The sequence below is a fragment of the Myxocyprinus asiaticus genome, chromosome 1, assembly GCF_019703515.2.
Source record: "Myxocyprinus asiaticus isolate MX2 ecotype Aquarium Trade chromosome 1, UBuf_Myxa_2, whole genome shotgun sequence".
Classification (NCBI taxonomy): Eukaryota; Metazoa; Chordata; class Actinopteri; order Cypriniformes; family Catostomidae; genus Myxocyprinus; species Myxocyprinus asiaticus.
The window spans coordinates 16,766,193-16,789,663 of record NC_059344.1 but is presented as its reverse complement, the minus strand read 5'-3'; the positions used below and the strand labels follow the sequence as shown (position 1 = coordinate 16,789,663).

The following is a 23,471-nucleotide window of genomic DNA, read 5'->3' as shown; positions in this document are numbered from 1 at the left end:
TGTGCTTCACAGAGACCTGGCTGAGTGAAGCCATTCTGGACAGCATTACATCTGCCGGGCTTTCAGCTGTTCAAAGTGAATCGCATCACGGAGTTAACGGGGAAAATGAGAGGCAGTGGAACATGCTTTTACATCAATGAAAGTTGGTGTACAGATGTAACAACATTAAAGATGTGCTGTCCCAATTTGGAAGCACTCTTTATTAACTGTAAGCCTTTCTACTCGCCACGGGAGTTTTCCTCGTTTATTCTGGCGAGTGTGTATATCGCGCCAAATGCGTGTTTGAATGCAGCGCTGCAACAGCTGGCTGATCAAATCACAGACACGGAACAACAATACCCGGATTCACTTATTATTATTCTTGGGGATTCCAACAAAGCAAACCTCACACGTGAACTGCCCAAATACAAACAGCACATTACATGCCCAACCAGAGACAGGAACATACTGGATCACTGCTACACAACAATAAAGGATGCATATCACTCTGTCCCTAGAGCAGATTTGGGACTATCTGATCACTGTCTGGTTCATCTTCTTCCAACCTACAGACAGAAATTAAAATCTGCTAAGCCTGTATTAAGGACTGTAAAGTGATGGACCAACGAAGCAGAGCTGGAACTACAAGCCTGCTTTGACTGCACTGATTGGAGTGTTTTTGAGGCTGCAGACACCAACCTGGACGAGCTCACATATACTGTTACATCATATATCAGTTTTTGTGAGGATATGTGCATTCCTACTAGGACTTATTTAACATTTAACAACGAGAAACCATGGTTTACAGTGGAACTCAGGCAGCTTCGTCAGGCCAAAGAGGATGCTTACAGAGTTGGGGATAAAGTCTTGTACAATCAGGCCAGGAACACACTGAATAAGGGAATCAGAGTGGCTAAAAGAAGATACTCTGAGAAGCTGAAAAACAAGTTTTCAGCTAATCACCCTGCATCAGTGTGGAGTGGCATGAAACAGCTTACAAATTACAGGACTCCTGCCCCCAACCCTGTGGTGGACCAACAACTGGCTGATGACCTGAATGTGTTCTACTGTAGATTTGAAAGGCCCAATCTCACACCCCACACCCACTCTGACCTTCACTTCACACAAACACCAACACCTCCTGCAACCCCCCCCCCCCCGCTACTCAACCTGCACTTAAGATCTGTGAAGATGACGTGAGCCACGTCTTTCGACAACAAAGGATAAGGAAAGCACAGGGCCCAGATGGCGTTTCACCTGCATGTCTTAGATCCTGTGCTAACCAGCTGGCCCCCATCTTCACACAGATCTTCAATAGATCACCGGAGCATTGTGAATTCCCATGCTGCTTCAAATGTTCCACTATCATCCCCATCCCAAAGAAACCAAAAATCACAGGACTTAATGACTACAGACCTGTCGCCCTGACGTCTGTGGTCATGAAATCATTTGAGAGACTGGTGTTGGCCAACCTGAAGAACATCACTGGACCCTTTCTAGATCCCCTTCAATTTGCTTATCGAGCAAACAGGTCTGTGGATGATGCAGTCAACATGGGATTGCATCATATCCTGCAACATCTGGACAGACCAGGCACATATGCAAGGATCCTGTTTGTGGACTTCAGTTCGGCTTTCAACACCATCATCCCAGCTATACTCCAGAATAAATTACACCAACTCTCTGTTCCCATGTCTATCTGTCAGTGGATTACCAGCTTTCTGATGGACAGGCAGCAGCTTGTGAGACAGAGGAAATTCACTTCCAGCTCCTGTACAATCAGCACTGGTGCCCCCCAGGGATGTGTGCTCTCCCCACTACTCTTCTCCCTCTACACCAATGACTACATCGCCAAGGACCCCTCTGTCAAGCTCCTGAAGTTTGCAGATGACACTACTGTCATCGGTCTCATCCAAGATGACGATGAGTCTGCATACAGAAGGGAGGTTAAACAGCTGGCTGTCTGGGGGCAGTCAAAACAACCTGGAGCTAAACACGCTCAAAACGGTGGAGATGATTGTGGACTTTAGGAGGAACACCCCAACACTGACCCCCTCACCATTCTAAACAGCACTGTGGCAGCAGTGGAGTCATTCAGGTTCCTGGGCACTACCATCTCACAGGACCTGAAGTGGGAGACCCACATTGACTCCATTGTGAAAAAGGCCCAGCAGAGGTTGTACTTCCTTCGCCAGCTGAGGATATTCAACCTGCCACAGGCGCTGCTGATACAGTTCTACTCAGCAGTCATTGAGTCTGTCCTCTGCACTTCAGTAACTGTTTGGTATGGTTCAGCTACGAAATCAGACATCAGAAGACTACAAAGGACAGTTCGGACTGCTGAGAGGATTATTGATTGCCCCCTGCCCCCCCTTCAAGAACTATACACTTCCAGAGTGAGGAAAAAGGCTGGAAAAATCACTCTGGATCCCACTCACCCTGCTCACTACCTTTTTAAACTGTTGCCTTCTGGCCGACACTTCAGAGCTCTGAGCACCAGAACCGTCAGGCACAGGAACATTTTCTTCCCTCAGGCTATCCATCTCATGAACAGTTAATTGCCCTTTGAGCAATAACTATGTGCAATACACAGTTTAGTCTTTCTTATATTTATCCAACACATCCAACCTCTTCTGCCATTTCATTCCTCTGAAAAAAATAAATAAAAAATGTGCACTGTACACAACAGATTTATATTTACACTGTACATAACAGATTGTATTAGATTTGCACTACCTATGTGTATGTATGTATGTGTGTGTCTGTACGTATGTATATAATTCGTTTTTATTTTTTATTTTTGTATTATTATCTATGTCTTGCTGCTGTTTTTGTATTGTTTGTGTACTGGAAGCTCCTGTCACCAAGACAAATTCCTTGTATGTGTAAGCATACTTGGCAATAAAGCTAATTCTGATTGTGAACCAGCTCTCAGATTTGGAACAATGGTTTAAACTCACCATGTCCAGTTCAATCTTGTCTAATATTATTAAACTGAAATATGAATATAACAACATTTTGTTCAGTCAAATTAGCACCCTTTTACTAAAGGTTAGGCAGAAACATTTCGAATTAGGAGACAAACCCAGCAGTTTACTAGCTCGTCAACTTAGAGGCATACAAGCAAGTAGAGCCATCAACTCCATCAGGGGTGCTAACCACTAAACCAACCGAAATAAAGTATTTCGGGACTTCTATCAGGATTTATACACCTCTCAAAATAAAGGGGATGCGGCAGATGTTACAAGATTCTCCATTCTCTTGGGCACCCTGAAATAAGTGATGAAGCTATAGAAAGTTTGAATTTGGATATTACATTAGAGGAAGTCCTTACAGCTATCTAGAGCTATCCCAATGGTAAAGCAGCAGGTCCGGATGGCTTCTGTATAGAGTTTTATAAGACTTTCTCTGTTCAAATTGCCCCTCTGCTGTTAAGGTTGTTCAAAAATTCTACTGAAAAATAATAAATTAACAGATTCACTTTACTCAGCAAATTTTGTATTGATCCTTAAAAAAGACAAAGACAGAACCGACCCTTCCTCGTACAGACCCAATGCTCTCTTAGGTAATGACCGTAAAATATTTACCAAGATCCTGGTGAACAGGATGAATAAATGCATTGGCTCCATCATACATGAAGATCAAACAGGTTTTGTTCCTGGAAGTTTTTCTTTCTTCAGTGTTCGTAGGCTTATGAATACTGTATATAGAAGTAAGGGGGTGCATGACAAACCAGCCATTCTAGCCTTGACGCCCATAAGGCCTTTAATCAGGTAGAACGAATATACATATTGTCAACCATAGAAGAATTTGGCCTAGGACAAGAAATTTCTTTGTGGGTTAAAATGCTGTATGTCTGTCCTTCTGCATCAGTTCTCACAAATAGTGATAGGTCGCCCCCTTTTTCTCTTCATCGGGGTACCTGTCAGGGATACCCACTAAGCCCATTACTTTTCACCATTGCTATGGAGCCCTTAGCAATAAGTATAAGGAACCATCTGCATTCTGTCCCTGTGAAGATGGGGGCATGGAACACCATATTTCTTTATATGCAGATGATGTCCTTCTTTTTCTTTTGGATCCAGAAAGATCTTTGCCCATCTTGTTTGAACTTATTAAGGAGTTTAGTAACCTGTCGGGATACACAGTTAACTGGCAGAAAAGCGAATTTATGCCGCTGTGTGATACGTTAGATTCGGAATTTCTCAATACTTTGCCCTTTAAAGTCACAGACAAAATAAAATATCTCGGTATTATAGTCCCCAGATACTATAAAAGTTTGTATGAGTTGAATTACAGAGTTATGACTGAAAAACTGAAGAGCAATGTAGAGACTTGGCGAGTGCTCCCTCTAACACTAATCGGCCGTGTCAATGCAATTAAAATGGTTACTTTGCCCAGATTCCTTTACTTATTTCAAAATGCCCCAATTTTTTTGACTCAGTTATTCTTCAAGACAGTCAATTCAATTATAATGCCTTTTATTTGGGGATATAAGGTACACCGCATAAACAAAGCACACATCTGTAAAGCAGACCCAATTTTAAACACTACTATTGGGCAGCTAATGCTAGGGCTTTAATGTACTGGAGATGTGCATTAAACATCTCCAATACACCCCACACCCATGGTAAGCCATTGAGCAGAATATTCAGGGTTCTTCCCTCCCTGCTATACTCTATGCAGGGAAGCAGCCTATAAGAGCAATTAGGAAATATAACTCCATAGTGGAGAATTCATTGAAGATCTGGCATCAGATTAGAAAGGCTTTTAAACTTCCACAAACAAGCACTCTTACACCAATAGCCCCCAGTCATGCATATTCCCCCTCGCAGACTGATCAGACCTTCTTGATATGGAAAGGAAAAGGAGTTATAACCATAGGGGATTTGTACATTGATGGTGTATTTGCTTCTTTTACTCAACTCAGACAAAAATTTGACCTACCCGCTTCTCATTTCTTTAGATATTTACAAGTGCAGAGTTATGTTAAAACGAATATCCCCAATTTTGAAGAATATAAGCCCCCAGAATATCTTTATTTTTATATGACACTGGACCCTGTTATGAAGGGCCTTATATCTAGATTTGTTGCTTTTTTTCAGGATTCTAGAGTTCCTTCTACACATCATTTGAAGGAGTCTAGGGGAAAAGACCTGGGTATAGATATCTCAGAAGACACTTGAGCTGAGGTCCTTCAAGGTATTAAGTCATGTTCCATCAGCTCTAACTTTCAGTTGATTCAATATAAAGTTGTGCACAAATTACATTACTCCCAAACTAGGCTGCACTCTATATATTCCTCTATATCGCCCCTGTGTGTCAGGAGTAAGACCACTGAGGGAACACTGGCTCATTTATTTTGGTCCTGCCCAAAGCTATGCAAGTTCTGGTCTGAGGTGTTTTGCTTTTATTCCAAGGTATTTAATGTTGACTTTCCCCCAGACCCTCTGGCTGCCATATTAGGCTGGTCTCCACACTTCGAGGCGTACCACCTAAATCAAATTCGGACAGTTCAATATGGGATGACAATAGCAAAGAAGATAATCTTGAAGACTTGGAACAAAGAGTGCATACCTAAATCAGAGACTTGGCTTACGGAGCTTAGTAGTGTGTTACACATGGAAAAAATTAGGTATGAAACTGTTGATAAACCAAAGACATTTCTCCAAATCTGGGGAACTTTTCTTACATTTTTTGAAGGGGCTCATGGAAACCAATGATAGTCCAAGGTGCTCTGGATATATTTTTCATGGAATGTTGTACAGTATATAATAGTCAACAAAATGCAATAATGTACAGCTCTGTAGAATAGGGTAATCTATTATGTACTATTGACACACTGTAAACCCTTTTCTTTTTCTTCTCCTCTTTTTTTTTTTTTTTTTTTTTTTTTTTTTTTTAACTGGCAAGGCAAGGGAAGGTGTGGGGGGATCGGCAGCATTGTTTGTGTGCTTGGTTGGTAAAATGTGAAATGCTTTAAATAAAATATTTAAAATAAACCATCTTCACGTGGTATATCTCTCCCTCGGTCTCTGCGCGCGCGTGAAAGAAAGAGAGAGAGAGAAAAAGGACTGCGCTAGCATCCATGTGAGAGTGGGGGGAAACGGCGCTTTTAATGCAAACATAACGCGCCTCTTTTTAATTAAATGTATTTGATATATGCGGGAAGATTTTTAATGAGAATGTCAACGAGGCTGTGAGGTGACACACGGTATTAAGCTGTATAAAGCTCCTAGATCATATATGATTTTCCACAACTCAATTGTCTGTGGTTCTTTGCATACTAAATGTTCCTGGACAGATATTTTTCAATGTTTTGTCCGCGGAACGATCCAAAAACACTTTAAACTAAAGGACAGCCAAGTGAAGAGACTGTAAGTCTATCCCTCATAGCCTCATTGTCATTCCCATTAAAAACAAAGATGAATAAGGGCATGAATAAGGTCTAAACTGAGGACAATACAGTGCAGGTGTAAAGTAATGCGAAGTTATAATTCAATCTTTATCAGTGGCTGTGAATATGGCCCACTCCCATCTCACTCAGGGCTATTGTATCTATATGGGGAAACATTAAACAATTAACCATCCTAAAATGACATTATATACACATTAAACAATTAACCATCCTAAAATGACATTATATACACATTAAACACTGACTACACAATACACACAATTATCTGCAATTGAATCTCATATTTTAGAAGCTAGATCGATCAATGCAACCATAACTAAAGAGTCTGTCGACATCTGGTGGCTGTTTGTGTGTAATGCGCACTGAACCCACAATTTAACCCCCTACAGCCAGATGGCGCCAGAGTCCACTGTGCAGAAGGCAGAACAGTGGATGATGGCGGCGAAAATGCTGAGGTCGCTCTTCAGACTCGCACATCCTTAAGCGATATTAAACAGTAACATCAGCATTCCAGCCTGTGCTGTGCTTCAGAAGAGGTGACGCCTTTATAGTCATCAACATGAGTTAGACAGCGGCTTGTTTTTGACGCCGTTATTAGGATTAGATACCTGTGTTGCTGCGACTTTGACGTGTGTTTCACATCTACAAATCCATTTTATTGCATGACAGTAATTGTTACCTCGAGGACTGGTCAGCGGATGAAAAGGCTCTTGAAGTCGGTACAGATGAAATACGATCTGTGAATGAACAGAGACAAGCTAATCATTTATAGGTTAATCTCAGTTCATTCCACTGCTAATTCCAGATATAATATTAAATCGTATTTCTCGTACATTTGCTTTATAGGTTTGAAGTTATCCTTAAGAGCAAACAACATCTGTAGTGTACCTGTAAATAGAGTGGCCTAGAAAAGTATTTGGGCACTTGAGCCACACTTGTGTGGATGTCATTGCATGTTAGAAAACTGTGAATACCACTGCATTAGAAACAAAATATCAAACCAAGTGGCAATAAATAAAAAGAAATAAATAAATAAAAAAAATGGCACAAGCACACATTTGAAACAACAGTTTTAAAAAGTTTGTTGTATTTTAAGTTATGAAACAAAATAGATTAGAAATTAAGACGCACATTATTTGGGCACTCTCTTGTTGTTAGATTTAGTGGAATACTGTATGTCTGTAGTTGATATGACGAACTGTAGTTTAGGGATGCACCGATACCACTTTCTCTCCCAATCCGATACCTGAACTCTCGTATCTTCCGATACCGATCCTATGCCAGTGTTGTTTATACACCTCACTGTGTGGAACTGATTGTGGGTACTCTTTTATATGTATAACACAAACCTCTTACTACACATTATTTCAATATAAATGCGTAGCCTATTAAGAAAATCTTTATTGTTAACTAGTGAATAAGTTATTGTTAACTAGTTCAGTGGTTCTCAACCCTGTTCCTAGAGGCTCCCCATCACGGCGCATTTTGTATATCTCCCTTTTCTGAAACACAGTTCAGGGACCTCATGTATAAAACTTTGCATAGATTTCATCCTAAAAGTATAACTAAGCACAAAAGTCAGATTTTGCGTACACACAAAAAATTCAGATTTATAGAACCTGAACCTGCGCATAGTTCCCTTAATAAATCTCAGCTAGTGGAAGATTGTGCTTACATGCACGTGATTCATTCCCCACCCCGTCTCCTCCCCAAAATAACCATATATGGAGTGAACAACGCCTGTTTTTACTATGCATATCCTCATCTGCATACAATTACAATATGCATTTCACCATCCAGACACGTGATTACTGCATTTAACGGTACGAGAAACTGTATTATAAGAAATAAGACTGTAAATGTCACATGTGCCCAAAGGTTAGAAACACCATTCTGCATGCTGCACCATGGAGAAACATTATTTATTAAGATATGAACTTGTTTCTAAGAATATATCTTGAATATCCCTTGGTAAAATGTTTTTATCTTTGCAGACATAAATCTAACCTAAGCAATTTTGCTTCTCAGAAAACCTTTTAAATAGTTTTAAGTGTGTTTATTAAGAAGTTAAATATTTATTACTGGAAACAAAATGAAAATTATTACAATTCTTTGTGCAGCATTGTCTGATACCATCAGATTACTAAGATTTTATATTTGACTGGTATTTTTATATATATATATATATATATATATATATACTATATTGCCAAAAGTATTCGCTCACCCATCCAAATAATTGAATTCAAGTGTTCCAATCACTTCCATGGCCACAGGTGTATAAAATGAAGCACTTAGGCATGCAGACTTCTTCTACAAACATTTGTGAAAGAATGGGCCGCTCTCAGGAGCTCAGTGAATTCCAGCATGGTACTGTGATAGGATGCCACCTGTGCAACAAGTCCAGTCATGAAATTTCCTCGCTACTAAATATTCCACAGTCAACTGTCAGTGGTATTATAACAAAGTGGAAGCGATTGGGAATGACAGCAACTCAGCCACGAAGTGGTAGGCCACGTAAAATGACAGAGTGGGGTCGGCGGATGCTGAGGCGCATAGTGCGCAGAGGTCGCCAACTTTCTGCAGAGTCAATCGCTACAGACCTCCAAAGTTCATGTGGCCTTCAGATTAGCTCAAGAACAGTGCGTAGAGAGCTTCATGGAATGGGTTTCCATGGCCGAGCAGCTGCATCCAAGCCATACATCACCAAGTGCAATGCAAAGCGTCGGATGCAGTGGTGTAAAGCACACCACCACTGGACTCTAGAGCAGTGGAGATGAGTTCTCTGGAGTGACGAATCACGCTTCTCCATCTGGCAATCTGATGGACGAGTCTGGGTTTGGCGGTTGCCAGGAGAACGGTACTTGTCTGGCTGCATTGTGCCAGCTGTGCAGTTTGGTGGAGGGGGGATTATGGTGTGGGGTTGTTTTTCAGGAGCTGGGCTTGGCCCCTTAGTTCCAGTGAAAGGAACTCTGAATGCTTCAGCATACCAAGAGATTTTGGACAATTCCATGCTCCCAACTTTGTGGGAACAGTTTGGGGATGGCCCCTTCCTGTTCCAACATGACAGCGCACCAGTGCACAAAGCAAGGTCCATAAAGACATGGATGAGCGAGTTTGGTGTGGAAGAACTTTACTGGCCTGCACAGAGTCCTGACCTCAACCCGATAGAGCACCTTTGGGATGAATTAGAGCGAAGACTGCGAGCCAGGCCTTCTCGTCCAACATCAGTGTCTGACCTCACAAATGCGCTTCTGGAAGAATGGTCAAAAATTCCCATAAACACACTCCTAAACCTTGTGGAAAGCCTTCCCAGAAGAGTTGAAGCTGTTATAGCTGCAAAGGGTGGGCCGATGTCATATTAAACCCTATGGATTAAGAATGGGATGTCACTTAAGTTCATATGCGTCTAAAGGCAGATGAGCGAATACTTTTGACAATATAGTGTATATATATATATATATATATATATATATATATATGTATATAAAAACAGCTGAACGGCAAATGTACTTTTCATAATGTTTTATTAGACTAGAATGGGGTTTTCATTGCGATGGAGCAGGCAGCACATTTGATGCGCATTTTATATGCATTGCTGTACCTGTATGCAGCTGTACAATACTGTTTCTGATCAGACATCATTTTGCGTACACACAAAAAATTCAGATTTATAGAACCTGAACCTGCGCATAGTTCCCTTAATAAATCTCAGCTAGTGGAAGATTGTGCTTACATGCACGTGATTCATTCCCCACCCCGTCTCCTCCCCAAAATAACCATATATGGAGTGAACAACGCCTGTTTTTACTATGCATATCCTCATCTGCATACAATTACAATATGCATTTCACCATCCAGACACGTGATTACTGCATTTAACGGTACGAGAAACTGTATTATAAGAAATAAGACTGTAAATGTCACATGTGCCCAAAGGTTAGAAACACCATTCTGCATGCTGCACCATGGAGAAACATTATTTATTAAGATATGAACTTGTTTCTAAGAATATATCTTGAATATCCCTTGGTAAAATGTTTTTATCTTTGCAGACATAAATCTAACCTAAGCAATTTTGCTTCTCAGAAAACCTTTTAAATAGTTTTAAGTGTGTTTATTAAGAAGTTAAATATTTATTACTGGAAACAAAATGAAAATTATTACAATTCTTTGTGCAGCATTGTCTGATACCATCAGATTACTAAGATTTTATATTTGACTGGTATTTTTATATATATATATATATATATATATATATACTATATTGCCAAAAGTATTCGCTCACCCATCCAAATAATTGAATTCAAGTGTTCCAATCACTTCCATGGCCACAGGTGTATAAAATGAAGCACTTAGGCATGCAGACTTCTTCTACAAACATTTGTGAAAGAATGGGCCGCTCTCAGGAGCTCAGTGAATTCCAGCATGGTACTGTGATAGGATGCCACCTGTGCAACAAGTCCAGTCATGAAATTTCCTCGCTACTAAATATTCCACAGTCAACTGTCAGTGGTATTATAACAAAGTGGAAGCGATTGGGAATGACAGCAACTCAGCCACGAAGTGGTAGGCCACGTAAAATGACAGAGTGGGGTCGGCGGATGCTGAGGCGCATAGTGCGCAGAGGTCGCCAACTTTCTGCAGAGTCAATCGCTACAGACCTCCAAAGTTCATGTGGCCTTCAGATTAGCTCAAGAACAGTGCGTAGAGAGCTTCATGGAATGGGTTTCCATGGCCGAGCAGCTGCATCCAAGCCATACATCACCAAGTGCAATGCAAAGCGTCGGATGCAGTGGTGTAAAGCACACCACCACTGGACTCTAGAGCAGTGGAGATGAGTTCTCTGGAGTGACGAATCACGCTTCTCCATCTGGCAATCTGATGGACGAGTCTGGGTTTGGCGGTTGCCAGGAGAACGGTACTTGTCTGGCTGCATTGTGCCAGCTGTGCAGTTTGGTGGAGGGGGGATTATGGTGTGGGGTTGTTTTTCAGGAGCTGGGCTTGGCCCCTTAGTTCCAGTGAAAGGAACTCTGAATGCTTCAGCATACCAAGAGATTTTGGACAATTCCATGCTCCCAACTTTGTGGGAACAGTTTGGGGATGGCCCCTTCCTGTTCCAACATGACAGCGCACCAGTGCACAAAGCAAGGTCCATAAAGACATGGATGAGCGAGTTTGGTGTGGAAGAACTTTACTGGCCTGCACAGAGTCCTGACCTCAACCCGATAGAGCACCTTTGGGATGAATTAGAGCGAAGACTGCGAGCCAGGCCTTCTCGTCCAACATCAGTGTCTGACCTCACAAATGCGCTTCTGGAAGAATGGTCAAAAATTCCCATAAACACACTCCTAAACCTTGTGGAAAGCCTTCCCAGAAGAGTTGAAGCTGTTATAGCTGCAAAGGGTGGGCCGATGTCATATTAAACCCTATGGATTAAGAATGGGATGTCACTTAAGTTCATATGCGTCTAAAGGCAGATGAGCGAATACTTTTGACAATATAGTGTATATATATATATATATATATATATATATATGTATATAAAAACAGCTGAACGGCAAATGTACTTTTCATAATGTTTTATTAGACTAGAATGGGGTTTTCATTGCGATGGAGCAGGCAGCACATTTGATGCGCATTTTATATGCATTGCTGTACCTGTATGCAGCTGTACAATACTGTTTCTGATGAGACATGTCTCTCCAATGATCTGTTCGACTTCAGAATGTGGCCAGCAGTGCCTGTCTTGTAGCTACTGTCCGTTTTACTGAGCCGTTTCCGTTTCGAGTCAAGTGCGCATCGCATTACAGATCATCTTTATCCAAATACTGTACTTATCTCAGTACATGATTGTAATAGAACAGAAAATACAGGGGCAGTGGTAGCTCAGCGGGGGCAGTGGTAGTTCAGCGGTTAAGGCTCTGGGTTACTGATCAGAAGGTCGGGGGTTCAAGCCCCCAGACTGCCAAGATGCCACTGTTGGGCCCTTGAGCAAGGCCCTTGACCCTATCTGCTCCAGGGGTGCTGTATCATGGCTGACCCTGCACTCTGACCCCAGCCTAGCTGGGATATGTGGAAAAGAAGAATTTCACTGTATATGCACAAATGTATAATGTGTGATAAATAAAGAAAATTATAAAATTATTATAAAAATATCTCAAACTAAGAAATCTTCGCTGTCATTTGTAGTTACTGTATGTTCCTTCTCTATGATGACATGGGAAAGTTCTCCAAACGCAGCACATCCCAAACCAATATTTCCATATTACAGCTTATATTGGAATACCTTTTCAATTAGTTACATACAAATAATATAGCCTTCTATTGGCTTAATTATTACTTCTATTTCAAGTGCTTAACTACATATTTTTTATTCTAAATGTGAATTAAATGAAAATCAGAGTTTATAATCAGTCTGTTCAGTTCATTATTTGTCCAGCTGGAGTCGCCAATTCACACACACTAGGTGAAGAGTGCGTACGCACGGTCAAGAGTGTCCGGACGGTGCACACATGTTTACGCCAAGTTTATTTTTTATAAATCATGATATGTTCGTAGGAAATTGCTTACGCACATTTCAATGCCCATTTTGTACGTATGCAACATTTATACATCAGGCTCCAGGTCTTGGAGTCTCTACTAAGGAGCTGATGAGTTGAATCAGGTGTGATTAAATAGTTCAAACCGACGAACACGGTATTACCGCTGGTTGGACGCTAGGTGGTACTATTGGGTAATTTTCTTTAAGCAGGGTTAGGGTTACGCCTACACAATAAAGCAAGACACCTTGATTTCAAACTTTGAACTTTATTTTTCATTTATTTTAACTAAAAATTAAGTGCAATTAAAATGTGTGGTGTTCAACTTTTTGAAAGATGGCTTTACAGCAGTTGTGAAGGGCAACATCTCTCTGGCAAAGAACCTACTTCATCTGTGCATTCTCTACCGGTTGGGTATTTCGTTGTCCGGGAAAATACATCATGTGTGTGAACACATTCATTTTGTTCCCTCCTTCACGATATATTACATTGGCAACATCTGTGCTGAGGGGTTGGTGAATATACTTGCTTTAGTGATTTTGCATTGAAAATTAATTTATTTAAAAAATGAAAAACTTAAAATACACTTCTAAATTCAAATTGCACTCCAAACGAAATGAAAAAGCAATTAAAATAATGAAGTGATCAAAAAAATAATATATAGTTGTGCTCAAAAGTTTGCATGCCCTGGCAGAAATTGTGAAATTGTCTTTTATTTAAGGATAGTGATCATATGAAGCCATTTATTATCACATAGTTTTTTGGCTCCTTTTTAAATAATAATGATAACAGAAATCACCCAAATGGCCCTGATCAAAAGTTTACATACCCTTGAATGTTTGGCCTTGTTACAGACACACAAGGTGACACACACTGGTTTAAATGGCAATTAAAGGTTAATTTCCCACACCTGTGGCTTTTTAAATTGCAATTAGTGTCTGTGTAAATAGTCAATGAGTTTGTTAGCTCTCACGTGGATGCACTGAGCAGGCTAGATACTGAGCCATGGGGAGCAGAAAAGAACTGTCAAAAGTCCTGCGTAACAAGGTAATGGAACTTTATAAAGATGGAAAAGGATATAAAAAGATATCCAAAGCCTTGAAAATGCCAGTCAGTACTGTTCAATCACTTATTAAGAAGTGGAAAATTAAGGGATCTCTTGATACCAAGCCAAGGTCAGGTAGACCAAGAAAGATTTCAGCCACAACTGCCAGAAGAATTGTTCGGGATACAAAGAAAAACCCACAGGTAACCTCAGGAGAAATACAGGCTGCTCTGGAAAAAGATGATGTAGTTGTTTCAAGGAGCACAATACGACGATACTTGAACAAAAATGAGCTGCATGGTTGAGTTGCCAGAAAGAAGCCTTTACTGCGCCAATGCCACAAATGACAACACCTTGACACGCCTCACAGCTTCTGGCACACTGTAATTTGGAGTGACGAGACCAAAATAGAGCTTTATTGTCACAACCATAAGCCTTTTGTTTGGAGAGGGGTCAACAAGGCCTAAAGTGAAAAGAATACCATCCCCACTGTGAAGCATGATGGTGGCTCACTGATGTTTTGGGGGTGTGTGAGCTCTAAAGGCACGGAGAATCTTGTGAAAATTGATGGCAAGATGAATGCAGCATGTTATCAGAAAATACTGGCAGACAATTTGCATTCTTCTGTACGAAAGCTGCGCATGGGACGCTCTTGGACTTTCCAGCAGGACAATGACCCTAAGCACAAGGCCAAGTTGACCCTCCAGTGGTTACAGCAGAAAAAGGTGAAGGTTCTGGATTGGCCATCACAGTCTACTGACCTTAATATCATTGAGCCACACTGAGGAGATCTCAAACGTGCGGTTTATGCAAGACGACCAAAGACTTTGCATGACCTGGAGGCATTTTGCCAAGATGAATGGGCAGCTATACCACCTGCAAGAATTTGGGGCCTCATAGACAACTATTACAAAAGACTGCACGCTGTCATTGATGCTAAAGGGGGCAATACACAGTATTAAGAACTAAGGGTATGAAGACTTTTGAACAGGGGTCATTTAATTTTTTTCTTTGTTGCCATGTTTTGTTTTATGATTGTGCCATTCTGTTATAACCTACAGATGAATATGAATCCCATAAGAAATGTGTTTTGCCTGCTCACTCATGGTTTCTTTAAAAATTGTACATATATTACCAGTTCTCCAAGGGTATGCAAACTTTTGAGCACAACTGTATATACTGTATATATATAAGTAACCACCTTTCCATTTAACGTCAGGCAAGTATCTGTCTAAACATGCAGGTGGAAAATTACTTACACAAATGAAGACATAAAAACAGTTATAAATAATAATAATTATAATTATGATAATAATCACTGAAATATAAATCATGGTTTGAGGTGAACAAGTTTTTGTATTATTTTATGTTTTAATCACAGATGTATAGGCTGCAGAGTTGTGGTCACAATGAACTGCTCTGTGGAAATTAAGTGAACTGAACTCAAAGCACCTCCTGAGCTGAGATGTCTGAGGTCATTTGCAGCACTCATATACGATAGTGTTCTTGCAAAAAAAATAAATAAATCAGAAGACTGAAACAAAGAAAGAGTGAGAAACTTTTACATGCGCATGTTCCACGAGACTGCACGCCTCCTTACAAACAGCGTGTCATACATGCACGTAGACGGCTTTTCTGTCATCTGTTCTTAATAAAATAATAAAGCGTGTTTCTTCAAGCGCGTGTCTGTGTGTCTACGGGCAAAGTTTTTGTAACATTAATTTGATAATAATAATAGCCTAATAATAATAATAATAATTTAATACATTAATGGGAAAACGAGCCAAATATCATCTTGACATCGTCAAAGGCATCAGCTATTGGCGATCACTCTGACCATCGTCGATCCCAAGATCATCATCTATCGGCACAACCCTAATGTGCATTTCTCTATAAATTAACAAAATGTTCAGACAGTCTCTTTGCTGGTTTTTCCGACACATTCAGAATCATTACCACTTTGCTGGTGTCGCTGCAGCTCGCTTCATGCGTGCGCTTGTAAAATGTATATTTTAAAGGCTCATTATTACGGTTTAGTATTTCTCTGTAATGTAGTGTTAGCAATGTTACTTATAACATTATTTCAAAGCCCTGGAACTCAAACCATTTTCTGATGAACCCCAAAATATATATTTTTAAGTAATTAAATTAATATCATAAACGTGCGACAACTAGTCGACTAATGGCTTAAACTAAGGACTACTAGTTGACTAGGAAATCAGGGGCAGCCCTAGTTTATTTTCATCTCAACTCGCTAGGCTTTAGCGTGCTATGCTTTAGCATGCTGATAGTTTAACCACTGTAATTCTGAGAAGTGGCATTGCATCTAGCTGATTTTTTTTCTTTTTCTTTCTCAACGTCTCATGCCATGCATGCTGCATTTTTGACACTGCTTGCCAGGTTAAAAATACTTCAACTTTTAAAAATGTGCCTATCACCTTGACTGTGAAACATATTCTGTTGGACTGTTCTGCTTTTTAATGTAATGAGTCAGTGTTTATTTTCAGACAATATTCTGAAGGACTTGGTGTGTACGATGTCACAAGGAAAACTTTTTGAATTTGATTATTTATGTTTTCCTTTATGGTTTTATGTACCGGTATTTTATCTACTTTTGCTTTATTTATTGATCATTTGATAAATAAATAACTTGCACTTGCCATGAATTAGCATTTTATGCTGGTATGGCAATAAACATCAAAACAAACAAAATACAAATGTGCCTGGAGACCCCTGTGTTCTGTTCCATTTTTGTTGAGCTCCATCCAGCTGTGTTCACTTTGTGAACCTATCTGATGGAGGTCTGGGGTATATGACCCTAAATCACCTTAATTACACAGAACTTTCTTAAGACTGACTAGTTGTGCAGGCGAGCCACTATCTAGTTGATACTGAAAATAGAGTGGGGTTCAAAAGTCTGAGTCCACATTGAATTAACAAAGTTTTAGGATTTTGAGATATGCAAGACAAAAAGGTTAAGATTGACTGTGTTAACGCCTTTGTACAAAAAGTCAGATTTCCTTGCATCCTTTTGAAGAACACAAGATGCTCTTTGGAAAATTCTTCAATAATGGTGGAATAACATGGTCATTCAAACAAAATTGTGAGATTCATGCTAATATATATATATATATATATATATATATATATATATATATATATATATATATAGGTAGATAGATAGATAGATAGATATATAGATATATATATATATATATATATATATATATATAGATATAGATATATATAAACTTTCACTGAAATGGTTATGCTGATGATATTATTTCAAAAAACTATTACATTAGAAAACATTTTAACCACACTGTATGTAGCTTTTCTCATCCCTAACTCCTAATTTTTTTCAAATTATTGGATGTTGTGAAATGTTTATTTAGATTGTGTAAATGAATATGATTGATATTACTTCAGATGCTGACCAATAATCATATCTAGAAGAACATAACTGTTGGCATCGGTGTTATTGGGGCAGAGGATGCACTCAATTATGGCTTCAGGTAACTGAAGGAATTCATTAATGTTTTTCTACTGTGTATTCAGTAAACTAAACACTATAAAGCCCAAAACATACTTTACGCAAGTGCGTGAACGCAGACACTTCTAGCTAAGTAATCTGGATTTCGCGTGTTTTTTGTGTTCCGAAATGTGTCAGACAGCAATTCAAAACACAATGCAAATACGGGTTCCATTCTTAACGTTGCCGCAAGGGGTGCTATAGTGTGATTAATGTAAACTGTCTGCTTCTACATTGAGTTTTCTCTTTCAAGTCAAGTACGGTCATGGCAGAACAACAGTTTGAACAGAATATTTCTGAGCAGGTAAATTTACCTGAATAATAACTCATCCAGCTTAATGGCAAAGGCTTTTGAAGGAAATGCCATTGAATCTCCCCCTTGAGTACTGAGTTTTTTACAGCCACAGTAACCTAAAAATGCACATTATGAATGTTCAGTGCCTGGTAGTAACAGATTTTACATGCAATCAGATTACAAAAATCAAGTACTTATAATTAGATTACTTTACATTTAAGCAACATTGTCAAAATGGGAAAAATGTTTCCTTAGTAATATGCATGTGACATCAAATTAAAAAATAAGGTCAAAAGTAATCCAAAATAAATCAGATTAAATTAATTTAAAATATAATCCATGAGATTATGTTACTGACTACAATTTAATCATGTAATTTGTAATCAGTTCCAGATTACAATTCTACCCAGCACTAAAATGTTTAACCTGGCCGCACGTTGGCCAAGAGCTCACATCCACATGCGCGTACCTGAGTTTCTGGCTTTACACTGTTGTGTGTCTCTGTCTCTCTCTGGCCTTCTCTCAGTGGAGTGATGTTGAGGGGTTCAGGAATTAAATGGGATCTGAGGAAGACTCAACGATATGACAAATACAATCAGGTGGAGTTTGATGTGGCTGTTGGAAGTAATGGCGACTGCTGTGACAGGTGAAATATGAATCATTTTAAACAGACTTAAGAGCTTCAGGAAGCTCAGAATGACAGGAAGTCTAAATGTAACCACATCTTATAAATTGGTCCTAGACTCTACTTCGCTCACCACACATGCTGATAATATCATGTGATGTGTGATGTGATATGTGCTGTTTTAAAAATATTTATGTGTTGTGAGATCTTGTTTAAAATATTTGACTAAAAATGCAGCACCACTATGGTGTTTGGTTTTATATTATTACTTGTATAATAAGCTTTTTTAAATCATTATACAATCGACTATAGACCTTATTCACACTAGCGTCATCTTTGATTTTTAATGAGAATGACAACAAGGCTGTGAGGGATAGACTCACCATCTCTTCAGTGGCACACGTGGTATAAAGCTGTATAAAGCTCCTAGATCACATCTGATTTTCCACAACTCATGTTGTCTAGAGTTCTTTGTATACTGAATGTCTGCAGAACGATCCAAAAACACTTTAAACAGCACTAAAGCCCATTGAAGAGACTATCCCTCGCAGTCTCGTTGTCATTCCCATTAAAAAACAAAGATGGCGCTAGGGTGAATATAGTTTATACCTATATAACCAATTGGTTTTATTAAAATGGTTTCATGATAAGATTAGAATAGAAATATTTTGTCTTTATATAGATAGACTATCCGTCAAAAGTTTGGACACAACTGCTCATTCTTTATTATTAAAATTTTTTACATTTTAGAATAATAGTCATAAATTATATAAAGTAACACATTTAGAAGTATGGAAATTATGTAGTTACCAATCCCCCCCACAAAAAAAGTGAATCAAATCAAAACTACCTTAAAGGGATAGTTTACCCAAAAATGAAAATTCATTTATCATTTACTCACCCTTATGCCATCTCAGATGTGTATGACATTCTTTCTTCTGCAGAACACAAATGAAGATTTTTAGAAGAATATTTCAGTTCTGCAGGTCCATACAATGCAAGTGAATGGTGACATTTTAAATCTCAAAAATCACATAAAGGCAGCATAAAATTAATCCATAAGATTCCAGTGGTTAAATCCAAATCTTCTGAAGCAATATGATAGGTGTGGGTGAGAACAATATTTAAGTCCTTTTTTAATATAAATATCCAACTTTGACAAGCCCTGACCAGTAGTGGCGACGTGCATGAAGAATAGGAATTGCCAAAAAACTAAAGAGGAAGAATGTGGATGTGAAAGTTGAGAATTTAGTGGAGATAAATGATGAGAGAATTTTCATCTTGAGTCAACTATCCCTTTAAATTTGATCTTCCAAGTAGCCACCCTTTGCCTAGATTACAGCTTTGCACACTCTTGACATTCTTTCAGCAAACTTTCATGAGATGTCACCTGGAATGTTCCATGCATGCTGGACATTTGTTGGCTACTTGTCCCTTAATGTTTAGTGCAACTAGCAGGGTTACCACGCGTCCTGGAAATCCTGGAATTTTACAATGCAGTTTTTCAGTCATAGAAAATTCATGGAAAATGAGAAAAATACCTAAATGTCCCGGAAAATAATTATTTATCCTGAAAAATATTTTAGTATAATAGAACTGTTTGATTGTGTTGCTGACAAGGTTTTTGTTACATGTTGAAGTAATGATATAGTGACGTTTTTTTCTCATTCCAACATTGCTGTAGTGTTAACTTCAAAAGCATTTGAGTTTTGATGTGTGAAGTGGCTGCTTGTACACTGAAAACACCTCATCATGAGCACTACGCTTGCTCTGTGTGTGTGTGTGTGTGTGTGTGTGTGTGTGTGTGTGTGTGTGTGTGTGGTAGATGATAGTGAGCAGAGCACTCTGAAGCGTGCAGCACAGACAGACAACAGGCATATATTTATTTAAATGGGGTTTAATAATCACACTGGGACAAGTAGCAAACTGCTTATCAGGAGCCAAAATAAAAACTCAGTTTAAATGGATGCCTGAAATGGGGAAAAAGATCATGTTTAATGTACTTAATAATAATAATAATAATAAGGTATTAAAGCAATATCTAACATCTGTGATGTTCTGTTGTGCAGCACTTCATTTGACGCAAATATCTCATGTTGTTTCATATTGTGCTGTGAGGATTTTGTCAAAGCACTTCATTTGATAAAATTAATACTGTGTTATATTGAAAAATACAATTTATTATAATAATTTATTTTTATTTGATTAAAGTTTTAACAAATTAATTTGATTAGACACTATTTTGATGACAACATTTTATCAGTTATCTCTTTTTAGATATCTCTAAATAACAGGTTAACCTTTCATGATCGGCTCAGTTTCTAATGGATTAAATCAAGGTCTGCCTTACGTTTTTTCCCCTCTTGTTAAATGTCCCCTTTATCTTTGAAATACGTCACTTTACAGAAGCAAAATGTGTTCTGAATGCCATTTATGTTGACTTTTAACTGGAATGTAAAATCGTCTGTTCGCGGTTATTTGATAACCATGATTATTGTGCACTCTAAATTCCAATCACATTTTACTTTCCAAATAAAGCACTTTTTTTTAGCAAATTATTGCCCATGAACTGTTTTTTTCTATTGCATAATATAATATAGTGTAATATAGTATAATATAATAGCTAGTTTGGCTGGGTTGCAAATACAGTTTAAATGTGAAATAGATCAAGACTAAAGTTAAAGAGTCATATTTTAGTAATTGGAAATATTTAGATATTTAAAATCGTATTTTTATTACATAATTGTATATATCCAGATTTTATTATATGATTAAATTACTTATTAAGGTGTATGAAGCAAACATACACCTTAAGAAGCATGACAATTTGTATGACAATAAATTGTGAAAGCCCTAAAACTTACAATTAATCGTCATAATCGTGAAAACACTAAAACGGACAATTAATTGCAATGATCGCAGTTATTTGTTTGGCAATTAATCATCATCATAATTGTGAAAGCACTAAAATAGACAATTAATCGTAATGAGCGCAGTTATTTGTTTGATAGTAATCGTCGTCATAATTATGAAAACACTAAAACGGACAATTAATTGCAATGATCGCAGTTATTTGTTTGACAATTAATCATCATCACAATTGTGAAAGCACTAAAATAGACAATTAATCATCATGATCCCAGTTATTTGTTTGATAGTAATTGTCGTCATAATTATGAAAACACTAAAACGGACAATTAATCGTAATGAGCGCAGTTATTTGTTTGACAATTATTTGTCGTCATAATTGTGAAAGCACTAAAACAGACAATTAATCATAATGATTGCAGTTATTTGTTATTTTGTGACAATTAATCGTTGTCATAATTGTGAAAGCACTAAAACGGACGATTAATCGTCATAATCATGAAAACACTAAAACAGACAATTAATCGTAATGATCATGAAAACACTAAAACAGACAATTAATCGTAATGATCGCAGTTATTTGTTTGACAATTAATCATCATATTTGTGAAAACATTCAAATAGACAGTTAATCATAATGAGCGCAGTTATTTGTTTGACAATTAATCGTCGTCATAATTGTGAAAGCACTAAAATGAACAATTAAACGTCATAATCGTGAAAACACTAAAATGGACAATTAATCGTACTGATCGCAGTTAATCGTTTGACAATTAATCGTCATAATAGTGAAAACATTAAAATGGACAATTAATCATAATGATCGCAGTTATTTGTTTGACAGTTAATTATCATCATAATTGTGAAAGCACTAAAACGGACAATTAATCGCCATAATCGTGAAAACACTAAAATGGACAATTAATCGTAATGATCGCAGTTATTTGTTTAACAATTAATCGTAATAATAGTGAAAACATTAAAATGGACAATTAATCATAATGATCGCAGTTATTTGTTTGACAATTAATTATCATCATAATTGTGAAAGCACTAAAACGGACAATTAATCGTCATAATCTTGAAAACACTAAAATGGACAATTAATCGTAATGATTGAACAGAGGATGAATCTCAGTTGCCTCCGCGTCTGAGACCGTCAATCCGCGCATCTTATCATGGGGCTTGTTGAGCGCGTTACCGCGGAGACGTAGCGCGAGTGGAGGCTTCACGCCATTCTCCGCGGCATCCACGCTCAACTCACCACATGCCCCGCCGAGAGCGAACCACATTATAGCAACCACGAGGAGGTTACCCCATGTGACTCTACCCTCCCTAGCAACTGGGCCAATTTGGTTGCTTAGGAGACCTGGCTGGAGTCGCTCAGCACGCCCTGGATTCGAACTCATGACTCCAGGGGTGGTAGTCAGCGTCTTTTCTCGCTGAGCTACCCAGGCCCCAACTACTGATCTATTAAGCATTTTGGAATCTTTGTTAATGACTTATTAATACAGATGTTCGTCAATGAACTGATAGGCAAGGCAAGATTATTTATAAAGTGCTTTTCATTCCAAGTAATAACTCCAAGTACTTTACAAAGGCATGATAAAGAAAAGGAAAAGACTTTTAAAAGTCACATTTTAAAATCAATGAAGAACATAAAAATAAGGAAAGAAATAGAAATTAAAAGAAATTAAAAGTTAATTTAAAAATATTGGTAACAAATAAAGGAAAGAAAGGTATAAATAAAAAGGAAATACATTTAAAAAACATTTTTAATAAAGATGATGTGTGTTTGCTGTAAATTTCAGATGTCCAGCTACAGCTACAAACAATTCTGTCATACAAATATATATGGGTGCTGTCAACAGAGGAAGTATAAGATATATAACCGTCAGTTTCCCTAACAGCAGCCTGCCTACTGCAATACATTGAACAATTAACATTATTTTAATACAGTTAGAAATGGCCTTTACTATTCAGCAAATCTCTATAATATCCTTAGTTCTTTATACCCATTATGGTGCTGTCCTTAAACAGACTGTTGTCTCTTTCCATAGGCACTCAGGACATTGTGTTTGGTGAGGTGGACCGTTGAAGAACATCAGTGAATGCTCAGAGTGTCTGAATATGATTCTGTCTTTGCAATCCATTTTAGTGATGTTAT

At 38.2% G+C, this 23,471-nt stretch overlaps 2 long non-coding RNA genes across 2 annotated transcripts; one reads left to right on the top strand and one right to left on the bottom strand.

The window, feature by feature from the left end:
- Positions 1 to 6,081: 6,081 nt before the first annotated feature.
- Positions 6,082 to 23,414, top strand: LOC127454317 (uncharacterized). Its single transcript, XR_007899514.1, has 3 exons — positions 6,082 to 6,933; positions 18,338 to 18,457; positions 23,365 to 23,414. It is a non-coding gene; the product is annotated as an uncharacterized LOC127454317 (long non-coding RNA).
- On the bottom strand, positions 7,075 to 18,422 carry LOC127454367 (uncharacterized). Its single transcript, XR_007899519.1, has 3 exons — positions 18,281 to 18,422; positions 17,831 to 17,927; positions 7,075 to 7,134 (listed from the first exon to the last, which is right to left on the bottom strand). It is a non-coding gene; the product is annotated as an uncharacterized LOC127454367 (long non-coding RNA).
- Positions 23,415 to 23,471: the final 57 nt, after the last annotated feature.